Below are 18,116 nucleotides of genomic sequence, written 5' to 3'. Positions count from 1 at the left end.
GAGTATCGAAAGGACATTGTACGTGTTGTTCCTTTGTATTTCATAGGCATTGTATTTTTTTACTGTAAAATTCATCGCCCGTTTTTATCAAACATTTTCTTCGGCATTCCAAGGGTGGCATTTTAACATTTATGGCCAATCAGGACCACTTTTAATAACGATTTTTTCGACTATAGTAAAAACAGATTTAATGGCAACTATTTTTCAGACTGGCCTGAATGTAAGTTTCTAGGCAGCTTTAAGCTTTTTTTTATTTTTCTGTTTTTGTGCAGCCAAATAAGAAAAAAATGAGAATTTTCATCCCTATCTCGTCGTATCCAAAATATAACGGAACACAGTTTGAGAAGTTTTACAGAAAATATAACGGAACACTTATTCTGAATTAGTAGCATTGAGTACACAACATACGTTTAATTTTAAAGCAAATTTTTTTATTTCTTCTTATTTTATAAAAATTAACTTGTTTGTTTTTAGGAAATCGATTGCATTAGATGTGTTTCGAAATTTATTTAAATATAAAATGAAACATTTTCACTACTCGACATGAAGTGGATGTTCGGGAAAATGCAATCGATTTTTCTTACTCGTTTAATACCAACTGTTGACGCTACTTGCGGTACGTTCCATCGTTCCACACACTTGAACACTCGAGCAAGTTCAAATTCACCCACGATTAACATATCAAGTCTCACGTGCAGCATGTTTCATCGGCTCGGAGTAGGGCAAAGAGAGCGGGGAGATTTGCATGTGAGGCGCGCTTTTATCTCGCACCCGGTTCGGTTTTATCAGCATCAGCAGGCGAGAATTCCTTCAGCAGCAGCACACACACACCGATGCGATGATGGGAGAGGGCCGCGCAAGGGCTGGTGGAGGATGTGCCGCTGGATCGGCCCTTCAATGTCGATCACCGCAATCTCGCACGCTCTTCATCTCGTGCACAAGAACACCGCGCGCGCGGCATTGCCATATGCACACATATTCTCTGGCCGATTCAAAAAAGCACGTGCCACTCACGAGACGATGACCGCAAAATTGCTGCGAGACGCCGACAAAACACAACACGGCCCGCAGCATATACATGCATGTATATACACACACGCGCTCCGACGTCGACGAGACGACGCCGCCGACGACGACGACGACGACGACGACGACGACGAAGCGCCGCAATAAATCACTCGCCAATTTTCCTTCCCGTCAACATAATGTATTCGATGGGGAGTCCATTTAGCGTGCAGTGTTGAGAGCGAAAGCGAGCGAAAGAGCATGAGAAAGGATCCTGGTTATGGATCCCCTGTTATTCTCATCCAAAAAGGATTGGCCAAACGGAGTGGCCGCGGTTGGTATTCTCAATTACGGATTATTCCTAGCAGTTGCTGCTCTACTTTTCCCATGTTCTGTTGGCGCTTCCGCGCGTTAAGGCGCTTTCCAGCCCATACGCCATTTTTTTTTCGCGTTTGTTATGTTTATTAAATCTCCCCCCTCCCTCCTATATTGGGCGTGTTTTGTTCATTGGTGGTTCAAACAGCTTTTTTCTCCGTGTTTTCGGTACACTATTCCTTTTGCCTGGTTGAAGCCTATGGCGGCCACAGATGCGCGCGCGCGCGTGCCGGCTTCTCGAACCCATTAAAACGTAAGCGACAAAAATAATGAATGGAGGGAAATAAAAACCGAACCGAACGGAACCCCTGAGGGATGGCAAATTCCAAAACACAAGCACCAGACACACACACACACTCACATGCTGCTGGCACGTGCACGCGGCGTCCGAGAGGATCGCAAGGCGGAGGAGCACCTGTTTAAAAAACACGCGAAGCAATCGTAATGAAAGCGGCCACACTCACTACAGCTGATTGCACGCTGATATCGAGTTAGCATCCGTCTGTGTGTGTGTGTGTTTGTGTTTCGGTAAAGCGCTTGGCCACATTGCTCCTGCCTTCTGCTTTGCGAAGGCAGAAAGCATTAAAAATTGACGGCCTGTTTGTTGAGCCTCTCGTAAAACCGTTCCGTCACGGGTCGTCCGGCCAAGTGAGCAACCCGGCGCGTCGAATGCAGCCACCAGTTTATGGCCGTTTAGCCTATTGACGGGCTCGTTATCGGCAGCCTCCTTTGGCATGCTTTGGCCGCAAGTGCAAGCGATCCTTTGGCTTCAATTTCGGGGCGTTCAGTATTCATTTTTAACTTGACATTTATTGCCCTATGGTTAGTTTACGTAGAGTCCTTTGGGCATGCAAATGTGATCCGCTTGCCGTCGGAGAAAATTGAATGGGATAAATGTGTATCGAAATGCGGAGTTCTTCGCTAAGGTTTCCGTTAGAACCATGAACAGAAGTATCAGCGTGCTGAATTTAGTCTGCTGACATAAGTAATGTAAGAGGAAACATTTGACATCGTTTAACGGTTAATGGCCTATAAAATGCTGTTCTTAGAGATATAATAAATGCATTCTAAACTGATAATTAGTTGTGCTTATGGAAAGCCGGGTAACGGCTCGTGATCTCACACTGGTTTCCATGGGTTTCAATCCCGACTGAACAACCCATTGAAAACTGTGTTATTGCACAACACCGGCTACCTGCTGCTGTCTATTCATTCATTGAACAATAAGTGAACTGTATCGATCGGAGATTCGGAGACGACGAGAGGCCCGTAGAATCCCCCCCCCCCCCCCCCCCCTTCGTTTGCACCGCGGTTTTGCGGCTTTTGTTTTGATCGTCTATTTCGTACGAAACGAGCAGCAAATGCTGACACAAGCTGGCACGAGCGAGATGCAGGAATGTGTTCAACGCTTGGTGGATTAGGAGTAGGAAAAAAAATAAGTAAAAACTTCCGAGGAAACGCGTCCGATGAGGCTTTCCGTCACACTCACGCACGACCATTATCGACTCTACTAATTAAAAGGGAACGCGCAGCCTCATCGCGGCCCACCTCAGGCGTAATGACAGATCGTGTTCCGCGTCCTCTGGGTTGTGCGCGATCGCGATACCATTATCCATCCGCGCGCGGCTCCGTATTTACTGAGCACGATCGCGGCAAACGAGAGCGAACCACGGGGCGACGAGAGAAGACGCCTGAATGCGATCACGTGCGTAATCAAATGAGAGTGGGGTTTGCCGCCAATGGTTTCGCGGTTTGTTTAGTTTGGTGTAATTAGGTAAACGATTAATTGCATGATCGACTCCTTCGCCGGCCGCCCGGTGATGTGTATTGGTGAGAGATCGAGCTTCGAGCCACGCGAAACGACGATCCCCGATCGGATGACGGCGTCGCCGTTTGTTGTGGCTCGGCGGCAGGTTTCGTTTGCGAAGGGCGAACAGTTCCCAAGTGGCCGGTTGTGATGCTGGTTCACCGGCTATAGGACTCTATTGAACTGCTTCTAATCAAACTTCTGCATCGGAACACGGAAGAGCTGCGAACAGAGGAGGATTAAGAGTTCTAGGGAATGTGAAGCCCATGAAACTTTAATACTACCTTTACTATACATTTTTTCATTTACAAATTTATACAATTTTAATCAAGATTAAACCAAAAAAGTATTTGATTTAAGTACATTTTACCTCAATGTTATTTCATTCTAATGTAGTTTATTTGGCTTATTTCATGGGATATCATCAATCCATGATATCAATTTTAATGAGCAAAATTGACAAATAATGAATTGTTTACTTTTAATCTAACTTTTCACCCGTTTTAAAATAAAGAAGGCATTTAAAGTCGAGAAATGTTGAAAAACAGATAATACGATTTTAAGCATTATTTTTATGTTTCGAAATGTGTAGGACATTACTTTTGCTAATACATACTTTTGCTAATTCATATATGTCCATTATGTTCAAAATATTCAGAGAACTTTCCTCTTTTTTAAGAAATATTTAAGCTGTTCACTCAAACATACGTTATTGCATCAATCTTTTCATTTCAACCCCAACAAAAACCAGATGTGTTTGGATGTGAATTCCAAGTTGTTGTGTGCCTTTTGCTGCTTTCCATTTACCACCCGGTTTCGCCTAAGTTCACCCGAAAAAAGTCATTGAACGCGGCGATATGATTGGGTTACCGTGCAGCTGTATCGTTGCTTCCTCTTACCTTTGCTTCTTCCCTTGCAAATGTTCTCCGCCTTCTCAATTTGCACCTACTTAACCCAATGACCGTATGTTTATGTTATGGCTGCCGTGCTGTCCGGCAGCCGAAAATCAAATGAGAGACCGACCGGGAATGCACAGCTCTCCCGGGGTGGTATTTTCTGCTCGCAATTATTGCGTCCAAAAGACGATCGCGCACCCCGGCTTCAGAGGCCGCGAGTGCGAGTGAAGCAAATGCTCGCCGATATCAGCATATAATGCAGAGCCGCCCCTGGCCCCCGCCCAACATCCACTAGTATCGTCTTCCCGCATGGTTTCTTATGTATTGTACCGGCATCGAAGGGGGATGAGGTGCTTTTGAAGGGGATTTATTGACGACTGATTGCCGGCGACTCCGAAGCAAATGCGAGCGCGAGCGAAGAAAACACCCCGAGACGCCGGTGGAGGACGGTTCACTATTAATGTGCCAACAGTTTTCGTCATGGTGGATAGTAGTCGCACGGGATAGTTGCACGTGCAACAGTTTAGAATGGTTGCTGCTCTCACGAGAGAACCGTTTTTGCCCAATTTTTGGGTGTTCTTTATTGGAGTTAAATCGAATGTGTAGATTCTATGTATTCTCTCTACGGCGAATGGAAAAACACTTTAATGTATTCATGTGGACGAAGAAGGCTTTGGCGTTCTTTGAAACACACATTTGAACAATTGCATAAACTTTCAATTCATAAAACTCGACTTCAATTCGGTCTGCATCGAGTTATGCTTCTGAATTCTATTATTAGAAAAATGTGTCATTTGGTATATCGTAAAGCTGGACCATGCCACAAAAGCCCAAGAACTTCCTGTGCAGAAAACATTGTACCATCAAGAAACAACCTGTGCAACGTGCCATAGGGCACGTTGTCGCGCACCTGCCGCAAAAGTTAACGTAAAACGACAAAAAATCAACCTCGTAACAAATGGCTTCCCACGGAAATCGCATTCCACAAATCGCAGTGCCACACAAGTCCTTACGCTCTTGTTTTGTAACTGTCTCTCTCTCTCCGGGTTCTGACGGGTGAAAGAAAAATAAAAGGGCTCCTACGTCACGTGTCAAACGTCGCGATAAGAAAACTATTTTTGAGCAAATAAACAAAACCTTCCGACCGCGTGCGCATTTTTAGGTGAAAGAAAAACGATGGAAGGGATTTCGCGTGCAAATGCGCGATCCGAAAGGAGAATTGAAAAGAGAGAAAGAGAATAAGAGAACGCCGCGCCGGCGAAGAGATGAGAACGGCCGAGAATTAAGGAGTTTGATTGCCACCCTCCCCTTCCTTCTTTTTGCCTTTTTTGTTTGAGCCCTTTTTCCCGCTGTGTTCCGTTTCTTTGCATTGAACGCGCGGTCGGTTTTTGTTTTGCTATTTTCTTCTCATTGTGTGCCGGGGCCGTTTATTTATTTACCTTTTCGGACTCGCTGCTGCTCGCGGTTTTGCGTGCACGATGCAATTAGTGCTCGCTCTCTTTCCTCAACGCTCTTGCAGTTTACCGTCCGTGATGGAATTCTATTGCATATTGCTTCTCTCGCCGGTATTTTCCCTATCGCCGTTTATCTATCGCTACCTATCTATCGGTGGGTCGGCATTCGGTTGCATAGAAAAGTGGCCCGAGCCTTCGGAGAGGTTTTCCGATCGCACGTCATTTCGCCTGCAAATGCACATGGACGAGGAACGTTGTCCACCGGAGCCTTGTTTGTCTGCGTTGCATTTTATGCACATGCAGGAAAAGTAACTCGCTTCTTAGATTTGAAATAATAACAATTTTCTATGAACTATGACACTTTAAATGTGTTTATGCTGATCCTACAATTGTAACGTAACCAGGTTAGGTTATTAGTATTTGTTAGTAGGTTTAAGAGTTGCTAAACCATTAAAAGCAGTAAGTGTTTTATTTAATGTTTTGATTGAGATAAATTGTTCAGCAGGTAGAAACACCATTTTTCCATTCGTCGATCGTCAAACTCCTTTTATTCGTGCCAGTTTTCCTCGAACCGTCTCGCTCGCTGTGCGATCGGTGCACTTTCTTGGCAGGTCATCTGTCCATTCCGTCCTGAATCCAGTCCAAAAGGTTTCTGATCGCGCGCGTTTCTGCGTCTTCCGGCTCCGTGGCACCGCTCAAGCCTGGATCGGAGACCTCGACGCCGGAGGACGCAGGAAAGGAGCAAAAAAAAAAAACCGGAAAACCGGTCCCAACCTTCCCACTCACTCACGGGACCACCCGACAACCGGCGACGGTCGAAGCACTCGGCCGGTCGGGGAAACCAGTTCCGACTAGCCTCCTTCGCGCTCTCTCTCTCTCTCCCTACTCCAGCTCCAGTTTCTCCGCCGTCCCTTGTCCGGCAGCTTTGTTTGTTCTGGGGCCGTTTTCCATTGCCCTTTGCCGCACGGGACTCTGGGGAGTTGGACGCGGGCATGGCAGCTTGGAATTTCCTGCCCCGAGCACACCCAGGCGAGGCAGAAGGACGAGAAGATTGTGCCAGGGTGGTACAATCGGGGACACATCACATCTCCACCCATCGACGGGGGGGGGGAATGGCGATGGAAGCGAGGCTGTTGGAAGCTTTTATGTTGCAGCGTGTTCGCATTCGGGGTCCCTCTGTATCACTCGGGCAAGAGGCGAAGGAAGCGCTCGAAGGTGGGGAACCTGGTGCGGCTTGTGAGGAATGCGCTTTGGGAAGCTTTTATGCAAAAATATTTTCTCACGCAATCGACGCTTGGTGGAGGTGTTAAGCCGGGAGGGTGGAAGGAGCTGCACGCAGATCGTCAGTAACGACGGAGGGAGGAGAATCGGGTTCGGGATGTTGGATTTGGCAGGCGAATGGAAACATCTTCTTTGCTCCTGTACTCGACGCGGTAAAATTCTTTAGAATCCCTATTTTTAAAGATTCTCAACATTGACTTATTCCAGTTTTCACTTGTTTATATCAGAAAGTAGATGAAATGAAAACAACGATGCTTGCTAAAAGAGAGCAAATATTTTGTAATTTATTAAACATTTTCCGATGTACAACTATCTTTCAAACTGAAACTTGTATCCTAGTCATGCAATTAAATAATTGCAAAGCTAAAACTGAAGCTAAATTGGAAATCCACGACAGAGAATGAGCTTGAAGTAAAAAATCGATGAGTAAAACATGATCAAAAAGTAAAAAACAGAAGCTCATTACAGAACCATATTTAACTCGTTTCCATGGAAACCATTCTCTTTGGTGATTCAACTAACATTGGGCATCCCATCGTCTTTGCATATCCTCGTGTGAGTTCGTTTCTTTTGCAGAAAACTTTGACCAAACGGGAGTCGAAATGCTTATGCAATCTCACCAGCATTCATTAGTCGCCGGAACCTCTCTCGAGTTGAAAACAAAAAAAGGAAAAAGGTGGACACGAAGAGGGAAACAAAATGCATTTCCCCGCTGACGGCTTTTATCCTGGGCAGACCGCAACGAAAGCCGACCGAGCAATGGTCAGTTTTTGGGGCAAATGCTAGCATCCCCTGGAAAAGCTGAGACCATCGGGTGCATTGTTGCAAAAGCTGCTACAATTGCGTACATTGGCGAGGGGAACGGGTGGCTTTGGAGAGTTATGGTCCGGTGAAAACGTGCCAACCATTTTCCGGATGACACACCGAACCTTCGTGAGGCTCCAATCGGTGAAAAGCGGGAGCGGTACGGAGTTATTTGTGTTTGTACATAAGTTCGCACCGTTTGTGTGCACTTCGCTCTACATAATCCATGCAATCGTCCCTAACGTACCCCAACCAACCCCATCGGTACATGATCTCGTGTCCAGAAAGATTGGGATTCCACTTGCAGGAATACATAACCACTTCACCGGACACCGTGCATATCCCGATGCTTTCCGTTGGCCAAAAATGAGCTAAATATTTCTACGCTTTTGTCTCCAGAGCGTGGCTTGGAGAGGCCAAGAAGATGGAAGGATTCAAGTTGCTTAAAGCAACGGTCTTGATCCTCGCTTAAACCTGTCCGCTTTTGGGCCCGTTTTGGCATTCTGGCATGCGCTCTAAAGCCGTTGGCAAATTCAAAGCACCGGACACGGTTCCCTTGCATGGATATTATTTCTACGGCAAGGCTTTTCTACAAAGTTACAGTTTCAGGTGTTCCAACTAAATTAGAACTAAGTCGAAATCATATTTTCATCATCAAATGATGGGCACTGAACTAAAATGAAATGACAGTTATGTTTTAATCAGATTTTTTCACTCTTTTGTGTTTCATGAAAATTATTAATTTTTCCATTACGCATTAGCTTTTAATTTTAAAACTATTTTCAAAACGATTAATACTCATAACATTGCGTGAAACCTAATTCACCGCACGTTTCTTATATCATATTTTGGTTTAAGTAATTACTCCAGAATGATTCCCCTAATTAATTAATTTATTAAGTGGATTTTAATACTTGTAAAAGATAGATCATTTGAGTATTCAGCAGTTTAAACTTCCGTGGTCTTTAATCCATCCAAATGGTGGGATTTTTTAAAAGAAAAGAAAACCTTCAGTTTGAACTCTGGCGAGAGTAGAATTCAATTCCAGCGGACACCAGTGTTCGGAAAATCAGTCCACAGCAAATAAAAGTTCGATCGAAGCAAAACGGTCAAAGCTTTCGAGAAAAGCCGCCGCAGATTCGGAAGAGAACAGAAACCTTCCGCGTCCACCAGGAGTAGGGGTTGTTGGAAAAACAAACCAACTCTACCTAACTTTCCTAGCGCTAGTTCATGCAACTCTCTTTCTCGTTTGCTCCTTGCCGCTCGCGTTCTCTTTTCATCCCCGTGGGGAGCAGCAAAAGGAATATCCTGTGCCTCCTTTGTGGGGCGAACCGAAATCGAACAGTCGGGCAGTCGCCAACTTTGTGCCCGGCCGGGCGCTCGAAACCAAAACCCCGGTGAGGAAAACCCTACTCGAGGGCCAAAAATTAGTCTGCAAAGTCTCTTTTGTCTTTCGCCGAGTCCTTTGGCTTTCGGTGCAATTTTTACCCACATGCGGCCCGCTCCCCGTTCCCTCCGGAAAATGCCCACTTTTTCCCGCCGAACAACTTTTTCGAAAGCTTACCAACCTCCTCCGCCCCAACGCTTGCTTCCGCAGGACGATCAATTCCGCCTGTTTTTCCCAATCCCAAGCCCTGTCAGGGAAAAGGGGATCCGGGTGCGAATCATTTATTTAAGCTCGCTCGATCGTGCTGCGGTTGTGGGTCCTCCCCCTGCTTCCTCTCGCCTCTATTCAGTGAACCGATTTTTTTGTTCATCTTTTTTCCACCTTTTGCCCACTTTTTGCTTTAATTTGCTGCCACCCTTCCTTTGCGCATCCTTTTGTGTATCAGCTCGAGTGAACGAGAGAGACTGAGAGAGAAAGAGCGCTCAGCGCAAGAGCAGGAACGGGATAAAAGATAGGTTATATCATTTATTTGCGATGGAGTAGCAAGGAGTGTGGGGCAAGTTGGAAAACCGCCCACGGCTCCCACCGAACGGAAAATGCGGGATATGCAATGTGCCAGCAGGAGGGCCACCGGATAATGGCCTCTCCTTTGGAACGGTTGGGTTAAAGGCACAGCAGATGGACGGGTGTGCAGAAGGGAAAATTGGCCCTCGTGTCACGAACGGGGAAGCTTTTTCCACCGCGCCTCCTCCCTCCCATCGTTCAGAGTTTTCCGAACGATCGAAGTATGGCTATGTATATGCTGAACGTGTTCGGTGACGTAAGGGTGGAAAATGGAATGGCGAGGGGGGATGTTATCCACCTTTTCCTCCGGAGGTGGTTATGTACTTGTGGGAGACACATAGGCGTGCACAAACGGGAAAGCTTTCCATGTGTTTGGCTTCCTTTTCTCGCCGATTGGCAACGGACATCAACGCTATCCTTGTTTGGTTCCCGGACAGCAACCTCTCCCAGGAAAATTCCGAATCCGATAGTGTTGATGACGGTGATGACGATGATGATGATGATGAGTCCTCGCCGTTCGGCAGTGTTAGGGAGTTGGTGTGCGTGATTGTGTTTTTTCTCTTTGCTATGTCAATTTTATTCCCACTTTGGCTTATGAAATGGAAACTCACGATACTCGTCGCTTCCTTTGTGTGTAGCGCGTGAGTGTCCCGTAATGCGCATGCGCGCCGATCCTTCCATCCCCACACCCACACGTCTACCCACGACCGGCGTTTCCCTCAAACGCAACAGAACACCGTGGCGAGTTTCGGGCGAGCTGGCGAATGTTTTATGTGCCACATCGTCGTCCTTTTATATGGCAGAATATGTTGGCGTTTGTAGGGAGGAGGAAGGCAGCAGGTTTGGGCGGGAACATAAACGGTCTAATGGTGGTTGGTAGAGGAGGATTGGAGGAGGACGCGAGGGGGTTCAATGAGTTTTAAAGGTGAGTTCTCTCGGGAGTGGGGAATGGGAGAACGGTCGAGTTTTCGCTGACGACGAAGGACCGGGTGGTCGTGTCGCGTGTATCCTTGTTTTTCATTCCCTCCCCCAGGCCACCCTTCGCGGTCCCTTTCCCTCCGCTTCCCGAGGGACCTTTCCATTTCGTTGCAGAACGACCCGTTAGGCGATTATATTGTTCTGATTCCGAAAATAGAAACCCGAACAACTAGGAACAACTCGACAAAACTCTGGGAAAACTGTTGGAAGCCCCGAACCGAAAGGCGGAAGGGGAGCAGCACGAGGATGGGGGGATTTGGTCGGAGGTTTCGCAGTTGGCTCCGGTTGCGATCCGTTCCCTCCAGCAACACTTGGCATCCAAGGGGGGGGTTTTGTTCGTACTTTTCTGCCCACGATGATTAAAATTTCACAACGACGACGATCCTTCCACCGGGTGGAAAAGTTGTCGCTCGTACTCAGCACGGCAGTCCCGGCCTGGTATACGCGCCCTGCCATTCCGATCGACCGGTGGTGCGACGGGACTGATCCCTTTTTGACCGTTCGAGCTCCGCAACTCTTACGGCGCTGGAAAGCCGTGCTCTTCTTGAGAACCTTCCGTTTCGAGTTCGGTTCCGTTTTTTTAGCGGTTTTCCGATAGCTGCCGGAAAAGGATGCGGCTCTGATCGATAGAGGCACTGTGCACACCGGGGAGGAATGTTGGAAATGTTACACCAAGGAGGCGAGTGAAAATGTCCTTTCGGGATGGGATCCTCTGGAGAGTGCCAAATTCCGGCAAACACCTACACTCCCAGCCACCTCTAGGCGTCTCTGACTCTCGTCATTATTGTTTTCGTTTCTTGCTATCTTTTTCTATGCTTCGAGACTTCTTTTTTGTGTTACATTTTGTGCTAGAACAAGAATTTTCCATACCATGATGATGATCCTTGAATTAGATATTCGGAGCAAGCGTAAAGCAACCTCAACCCGATTCGGGTGAAGCCTTTATTGACTGATGTTTCTCTTATAATTATTTGTTAATGAAAATGTATTATAACGATGGCGAAAAATTTGTGATGGAGAATTTAATTTAACAAAGTACTTGTAATACGATTCTTGTAATGATTAAAGTGATGTTTTTCTAATAAATAAATACGCTTTAATAATTTTTAAAAGCTTTTTTATTTGCACTCAAATGCCAAAAGTTTTCCTAATGTTTTTTTTTGTTTAAAAAAAGGGATAGTTTTGTTTAGTTGTTGAGAATTTCAAAGTGAATTTATAATTATTTATTGTGGAGTTCCTTTACAGTAACATACTGGAAAATATCGAATGAGGTATTTGAAATTTTCGTGTTATCAGATTACGAAACCAGTTGAAGCCACCGAAGAATTCGTTTAATAGTAAAAGAAAGAGAGAAAGAAGAATGGAAGATTTAAAAATTCAAATTTAAATTATTCTGTAACGTTTCTAACGTACTTTGCGACGGCTGGCTCAAACATTAAGAGACGAGAAAATGCGAATCAAACAGACGAGATCCGTTCCTTCGATTCGTCGCGTAAGCCTTCTACGATAAAGCTTGCCTAATAGCTTTCCCGTAAGCATACGAGTGCCGTCCATCGAAGGGTTAGAGTAAACAGCCCCATCCGTCAACCGCCAACTTCCGTCCGACGCCAAAACAAACACCGACCACTTTCACACATCGCGCGCACAACACTCGAGAACGTCCTTTACGTCCGCTGAAAGGGCTCGTTTCAAAGACGACGGTGGCAGGACATTTAGTCAACGGCGCCTCTATCAAATCGCCACCGCCATCGTGTCAATGTCAATGTGGTCCGGTCGGCACAAGGACGAGACAATCACCAATCGGTTTTGGTCGCGTGGATAAATGCGATTTTCCCCGCACGTTTTCCCGGCGAAGAACGAATGGGGATCTCCGTTGGGTTTAAGCTCCCGGCTTGGCGCCACCTGACGCGCATCTTTCTTTGCCATCAGAGGAAGTTAGGGTGAAGCCTTGTAATGTTCCTGCCATAATGTATGTGTGTGTGTGTGTGTGTGTGTGTGTGTGTGTGTGTGTGTGTGTGTGTGTGTGTGTGTGTGTGTGCCTTAGTATGCGAGCAAAAGCGGACCAGTTCATTGAGCTGCTCCGTGTCATCGTTATTCACTTTCACTTCGCCGCTCCTTTTGTCATGCTGACGCCCCGAGCTTCTTTCCGGTCCGTCCTGGCAGACTACACGCAACCAAGAATCGGAACTGGTGAGAGAGGGGTGGGTTCCTCCTATCCGGTGTGGGTTCGCTGCACAAGGGGTGCCCTTGTTGCGCGAAAAGAGCATTGCATCGTCGCTGTAACACTCTGCTCTTTAAATTTGTTCCGAACGAAGGAAACGAAAGTTCTTCAACCGTTATCCTTGTTGTGAATATTGATGGCGGGGAGAGCCCTGCCGATGAATGGAGCCAGGGGGGTGGAGGAAATCTTCGAACCTGTTGAGCGTAGCAAATAAATAAATACCCCCGCCGCCCGACTGCTGCGTGTGTACGCCAAGGACCTGTCCAAAGGGTCCGGTGAATAAAAAGTCTGACTTTTTTAAACACACAAACAAACACTCACCCCCCACCCGAGGAGCCCGACTTGGATTGGCTTGCGAATTCACCATTTTCTTCTCCCATCCCGCGAGGGTGTTTGTTTTGCTTTCTAGATTTCTTTTGTGTGGCGATGGGTTGGCGATAAAGTTTGGCTGCTGCACAATGCGGTTGCACTGGGCGGGGGTAAATGGGGTAGCAAAACCGCCCCCCAGTTAGTGCCGGGGCGGACAATACACGACAGTTGGCGGTGGTCCGTTACATAAAGCTTCCGCCATCGACCGCGTTTGTGGCGTGCGTGAAAAGAGACTCTTGAGCGGCCAAGAAAGGAAGCGCGCATTGCATCCGGTTGCACCAGAAGAAAGAGGCGCCAGACCAAATACACACACACACACACATGGTGGCTAGAAAGCCATCGGGATTGATGGTGACGTTGCAAATTGGCTGGCGGGTCGAGCAAAGCATACATGTGCGACATCCGATGGTGTGGCGTCCTTGCCAACGCGCTTTCCACCACAAAATCCTTCTGCTTGTTGCTGCAGGGGAGGGGTTCACCGCGCGGGAGGGAAGGTCAAATGTTGGCCCGACCTACCGGTGAACGTAGTGCAGCTCGCATCGCATCCTTCACGGTTCGACGAACAGATTTTCCACCGCCCACGTCTCTCCCGGTGCCAGTCCGGCGTAAGAAGATGAATGTATGTAGGTCAGCGTCTATTTCCCTGCGAGTTCGTTTACCACCGGGCTTGCCTTGTGGTTGTGGAGAAGGGAGGGAAGGGAAGCGAGCAGGTTTTTCCACGCGGGTCAGAGCCCGGTCAGCTATTTGCTTGCGGGTGGAATTGCTGCGAGCCGATGCGAGGTCGCGCTGGCCAAATGCTTATCATTTATGTAAGAGCAGGCAGGACACTGATAGGAAATTTAAAAACCTAAATGGCGGTTTGAAGTTGAAATAAGATTACCTTTTACCTATTTAAAAATTCAAATGTTTTTGGGAATCAAATCCAACACGGCGACCATAATAGGACAACATGAGATAAAACCATTTCCTTATCAGTATTGACGGATTTTTCTAAAATTAAATGTATTTCAAATAACCACAAGTATATTCTTCATTACTCATCTTTTTTGCCCAATTTCGTCTATTTGCACTGGTATCGGTTCAGGGAAAAACCAACCAGCGCCATCCATTGTTTTCCGTTCTGTCAACAATTCGATGACGTTTGCGTTTGAATGTCATTCCGTAACGGATGCGGAAACGTGGTATCCTTTACGTGAGCTTGCGGTGAGGGTTTCTGTGGGTATTGTTTCCGTCGAATTTTACGAAGCTTCTTCACCTTTGGCTTATTAACGGCCACCAACCAACCGTCGCACTTTCTTTCCACCCTCCTGATCGAGCGGGGGTTTATGCCACGGTTTATCATCCACTTGTCGTTCGGTGAACATTTTCCTCCGTACCATTACGGGCTGCTTTTTTTTTCTCTCTCCTCTCGTTCGAAACGAAATGGATGTGGACGAGTGGGTGTGTGTGTGGGTCGGAAAAACGAGGTTTCGAGGAGGGAAAAGCGCTGGGACATTTGATGATCGTCACAAAGGAATGGGAATGAAAGGACATGTACAGCCACGCATACATACACAGGAACGTGTGTTTCCCGTTCGCCTGCTTACGGTTGAAATATTTCATGAAATGTGTGTCCATTCCCCACGCCCCCCGGGGCCCCTTCTGCCATCCAATCGTGCTGCCCCAAAGCCAGGACGAAACGGTTCGAGTTCGAACAAAGCCATGCTCTCGATTTTCCCTGTCGCCGTGGGGGGCCACTATGTACGCCCGCTGGTGAGTCCCCCGTTCGTCCTCCTGTCGGCCATCCCTTGTGTGTGTGTGTGTTCGTGTGTTTTTTTGCACAGCAAATAAAATTTGCTCATGTTCATGCCCGTCTCTCTTTCGCGCACTCGAATTATCTCACCAAAACCGTTGTCCTTATCTCCATCCTCCCCCCCAAGCGAAGGATCATTCCGAGCACATAAGAGCGGGAAACCCTTGTGCATTATGTGAAAGCAACGGTATATAGAGCAGGTCCGGGCGGGCTGGTATTGGTGAGCTTTTCACGTCTACCACTCCACCAACGGTTGCGGATGCTGAGAGTTTTCCCGAATGTGGTCAAAGAGTTTCGCATGGCTCGTACATAAAGCCGACACCGAGGGCGAGCGCTTATCCAAAGGGGGTGGGGGTGGGGGCGACGGTAAATAAAGCGAACCGAATCCCGAGTCGCAAAGCGTGCCAATGAGCTGTCCTGTATATAGGGCTGCGGAAAAAGTTTTCCCATATGTAAGGTCCTCTTGTGCTGGGAAAAACGACCGCCTGGGATCGTATCCCGAGAGGAACCATCGCAACCGAGGCCGTGGACCCCTTTGTGTGTCCTTTCGAGGGGACGAGTGCGAAGCAGAGCTTTACTAGCACTGCTACTACTACTACTAATGCTACTACTACTATTACTACACAACTACATCAGATCTATAGCACTACCATCCTCTTTAGTTGCTGTGGTAACCGCAGCCGCAGCATACTGATGATGGTGATGATGGTGCTTCTGTTCTATCCCTTCGTTGCTTTTCCCTCTTGTCCCTCGTTGTTTATTTCCTTTTTTATCGCTTTCGGAAAGTATTTTTGTTTTCGATGGCGCTTTTCTTTATTGGGCTTTTCGGCGAGCTCTAACGATAAGGAATGTATGTGATATCCGTCGTTTCGCTGTTGGGAAATCACCTGGTTTGATGGCGCTTCGGTTTCGTGTTCGTCCGGCCCCAAAGTGTTTATCGCGGGACCACACTGCCGTCCTCGAGTCGAGACACGAACCCTGCCCCGTTCGACCAGCCAGTTTGTCACGCATATTGGGCAGCCCAAGACGAGTGCATACAACACACGGAAACGATAACGAGCGCCGTCGTTGATGGCGTTTTCCGCACGGCGTCTTGTGACACATTCACCCGACGACGGCGACGACAACGACATGGGCCTTTGGTGGCGTTTGTCAACAACACGGCGCCGTTCCGACTCGCCCGGAACGGTCCATCGTTCGGCGTCCTTGCTCGTGACCTCCAAACGCCACCCCAGAACCCACGAGACACCCCGAGACGCTGGTGGGTGGGGGCTGACCGACGTGGTGGCATTCAGTTTCCATTTTCGATACCCCCTCTAGTCACCTCTAGAGGTGTAGAAGGGAAGGGAGGGGGGATGTTTCGGGCTATCGCATCACTCGCCCCGGCTTCGCTGGCCATTTCACGTCAATGAAATTCAATTTCCTCCGGCAACGGACGACGCCTCGGCTGCATAAATAAATAACACCAACCAACCACCGTCGGGTCGGGTGCGGGGAAGGGCGGCGGGAGGGTGTTTTGCTTGTTTTTCCGTATCTTTTCTTGAATGAAGCTCGAAATTATGGATGAAATAAGAGACACGCAGGAAAGAAAAAAAAAAGATAACGGCGTCCTTCTCTTGGCGGCGCAAACAAACCAACCGTACTACGCTTTGACAGTTGGTGAACCCTTCCGGTTGTTTGAAGCTCCGGACCCTGGGCTGGGTAGCCAGAAGAAAGATGAAGTAAAACGCACACAAACCACTCCGATGCATGCTTGCAGCGACTCTTACCAACAAATAACTGCAACAAGTGTCACGCAGCACGTTCTTTGGTGGAAAACTGTCTTTTCCTTGTGATTCGGACCATTTTTCTTATGCCATTTTCTTTGATTTCCTTTTCTCTTTTCAGATGCAGGTGAGTTGTGGCAACGGTGATGTAATAGTGCCTAATCACACAACCAGCCAAACGTGGCGAAGATGCTGGCGTCAAGATTCACGGTCTGGTGATGCCGAAAGTAAGTGCTGACTTTCAGATGCGTTGCTTTCGGTGCGGATTGCGGACAGTTTTTTACTCAACGTCCGGATCGACTAGGTCCTCAAACAGATTTCCATCTAACAACCAAAACGGAACTACATTTTGAAGGGGACTATCTAATTAAGTATCTATTTTAAATACCCCACAATAATACTCCCTTGGTGGTTGTTCCGAACGCACTTCTTTGCGATAAGAGATTTCTACATCGTGTTAACGTCCCTGTTCGTCTAAACAGTTAGTAAATATTTAATTGAAATGGAACTGAATCAGAATCACGGAAACTAGGATCCTCTTTAACCATCTTCTTAAAGTAACGCATTTATGGTGGACTTAAAAATGATTAAAAACTTCTTTAAATTCCTTGCCCTTCGGCCCAACACTGAATCGGGCCACTTTCTTATTCAAACGCAACAAAGACAACTGGTGCATCATTTAATACCTCCTGCCATATGCCAGTTGCCTTGTAACACCATTCTATTAAAGTGCGAACGCATTTCCCAAAGGGGGAAAACTACTTTTGGGGCCATTTTCAACCGATGCCAATTAAATCTCTTCAACTCCAAGCTGCGATACAGCCCCTTTAATCAGAGCCTTGTGCACTTGTTTCGGTACCCTTAAGCATTATCCTTCAAGCTACCGATCCTCCCGCTTTCGATCCTCCCAAAGGGGCTTTTACCGGATCAAAAGGGCAGCTTTAATGTGCTGACCAAATTGCAGCTGGCACTTTTGCATGAATGCATTCGGATGCATATTGTTCCGTGCTCGGCATGGGGCTCGGGTGGATGGGAGCTTTTCCAGGATGAGTGGGAGTTGCCGTGTGTGTGTGTGCACAAATGTGCGTAGGTGGAGATGGAGATCATAGTCCACAGCACAGGGGATGGACAGTTGTTTAAAATGCAAAACAATCACCGTGAAGCCATTCGGCACCGAACGCCTGAAGAGATGAGTTGGTAGTGCCGGGGGGCACCACACTGGCCGGTATCGGGGGCCTTTTTCCTGTCCATCACTCCGGGTTTGTCGGGTTGGGAACAAAAAATCACAATTATTCCAGCTGTAGGGTGAGAGTTCCAGGAACCCGGACGCTTTATCATAACGAACAGGACTGTTTACGGCAACTTTTAATCCTTCGATGGGACAAAAATTCCCGGTACAAGCTACGCTCGATATTGA

This window comes from Anopheles coustani, chromosome 3, assembly GCF_943734705.1.
Source record: "Anopheles coustani chromosome 3, idAnoCousDA_361_x.2, whole genome shotgun sequence".
NCBI lineage: Eukaryota > Metazoa > Arthropoda > Insecta > Diptera > Culicidae > Anopheles > Anopheles coustani.
The sequence above is the reverse complement of the archived record's forward strand: the minus strand, read 5'-3'. Positions refer to the sequence as shown.